The sequence below is a fragment of the Phascolarctos cinereus genome, unplaced genomic scaffold (assembly GCF_003287225.1).
Source record: "Phascolarctos cinereus isolate Bilbo 61053 unplaced genomic scaffold, phaCin_HiC Scaffold_726;HRSCAF=1367, whole genome shotgun sequence".
Lineage (NCBI taxonomy): Eukaryota > Metazoa > Chordata > Mammalia > Diprotodontia > Phascolarctidae > Phascolarctos > Phascolarctos cinereus.
Genome location: NW_027556098.1, coordinates 241,602,704 through 241,605,061, shown reverse-complemented (window position 1 = coordinate 241,605,061; position 2,358 = coordinate 241,602,704). Strand labels below are relative to the sequence as shown.

The window sequence follows — 2,358 nt, the reverse complement described above, 5'->3', positions numbered from 1 at the left end:
AGCTGGAGAAGGAAATGACAAACCACTCCAGTATCCCTGCCAAGAAAACCCCAAATGAGGTCACAAAGAGTCAGACACAACTGAAATGACTAAATGACAACAAAAATATTAAGTATCCATTGAGGGAATGTAATATCTGGGCTGTCCATCAGATAGTGCTATGCACTTGGAGTCAAGTGGTCACTCCCAAGTCTCTCTAGAATTCATGTGTGAGATGCTCCTAGTCTACTGCTCCAACCAGCTGAATGATTTTAAAACCCATGCTGGCTGGATTCTGAAAACAGACTAAGGGAAATAATATTCAAAGTTATTTCCTAAATAGGAAATCTATGGCTCTTTAATTTGTTCTCACTCTTGAACAACCCTCTTATTCACAAGATATGGGCAATCAACATACTCTGCCAATTTAGTTTGTTAGACATAGTAAAAATGAAAGATAAACATAAGCTATCTGACATGGCTCCCTCCCCCCAACCATCTCCTACACCTGCAGCCCCTGCTGGGCACAGCCAGTAGGATTACTGAACTACATTGATCCCCAGATCATAGTGGAGGAATAAGGGAAAGATGTGTATTTCTGTTCTGGGCTCACACTCTGGATGTGGGAGTATAAACAGCCAAAGCCCAGAAAGCATGAGGAAAGCAATTCTTGCTCCCATCCCTGGCTCACCAGTGTCCTGGTCTTTACATTAACAAGCTGTGGCATCCAGGACTTCCTGTTAATCCTGACCCTACTTCTGTTTCTGGTTGCATTTTCAGCACCGATCTCAGGTCCCAGTTGCCATACATGAAAACTCAAGTTATAGGCACTAGTGCTACCCAGAAGTTTGGTCTCAGCACTGTTATAGCTCTTCTGATGTTAAATCCAGGGTCCAAAAATATAGATGTAAAATCTGACAGCCCAAAAGGTCAAGTTCCACTGTATGCTACCAAGACTTGCCCAAATGGAAGACAAGAAACTTCATTCCAAGTGCACTCTCTCTTTGTTCCCTGAAACCTAAATGACAGGCTGGAATACTTTCTCAAGTACAAAGGCAAAGGAAATAAAGAACCCTAAGTTCTATGTGAACCTGAACATATCTCATCACTTCCTTATGTCTCACAATTCTATTCCCTTCATGAGAATTTTCAGGGATCCTTTAGGTCCCACAGAACTGAAACACAAATTATAAATAATAAAAATGGTAGGTGACACTTACATAGGGTGTCACCAAAGTCTTGGTGCAGTTCTAAGCTATTAAAGCTTAGGGTTTTCAGTTTTCCAAAGTGCTTTTATTGTTTTTTTTTTCATTTGAGCCTCACTAACAACCCTGTAAAGTAGGTAACAACAATCATCAAAATAAATTTGTGTTGTTTAAAAGTAGAGCAGTTAGGAATCGTCCCTGTCCCACTGTGACACTATGGCTACTTCTACTCCAGTAGTGATAAAAAAGATTCCAAAAGGTGAGAAGATTGCTCCTGGAAGCAGTTGCATGTGTGAAAGTGAAATCAGGGAAGACATAACCACAGGCCCTCAAACAGTGGTTCACCCAAAAGACCTGGGTCATTCCTGAAGGTGGTCCAAGAGTGATTAGGGAAGGTAATATCATGGAATAGCAGGCCTTTATCCTCAACAGTTATCCTGAAAATATCATCCTTGACAAAGAAGGAACGAAACCCAAAGCAGTGATCACGGGTGCCAATAACATGTTTGAAGTTGGCTATTTATTCAGAAGCAATAAAAATAGTAGACAATGATGCAATTGCATCAAAAGCTCAAGAAGCATGATCTTGACAAGCAGCTGCATTATCAGGGCATGTTGCAACCTGAACACCTTCAAAGTTAACCCAGAGAACACAGTCATCTTCTATGACACAGCCTGCCTTTGAGGGATTCACACAGTCCCAAATCCTTCAGTTGGATTTCCTGATGAAAATTCTACCAAACTACCACCACCTAAAGAAGACCATAAAAGAAACTTCAGCCCCTGCTATGAGCTGCGCAGTAGTCTCCAGAGTTCCAGTGTACACCACATACCAACCCAATGGATTCTACTTTGAGATTAAGAGGAAAGTCATAGCTTGCCCTTTACCTTAACTGCTATTTATAATTTAAAACTGTCATTCCTTTGATATTTTCTCATCCCATCATGCCTATAACAATGACAATCTATGATAGTTAATTTGTTTTTTGCTAGAACTTTGAAATCTTAGCCACTGATTCCAGGTATGAAGAAGGAAAAACAAATGAAACTATGTGTGTTTCTTCCTTTACTAGGCTGTCAATAAAAAATGATCTAATGGGGGAAAAAAAGTAAAGGGGTAAAAACACTGGAACAGATTAAGCATATAACATACTCAAATACGCAAAACTAGTAG

At 40.1% G+C, this 2,358-nt stretch overlaps 1 pseudogene; it reads left to right on the top strand.

Annotated features, from left to right (window-relative positions):
* The first annotated feature begins 1,400 nt into the window (after positions 1-1,400).
* LOC110196909 (dynactin subunit 6 pseudogene) lies at positions 1,401-2,077 on the top strand (annotated as a pseudogene).
* Positions 2,078-2,358: the final 281 nt, after the last annotated feature.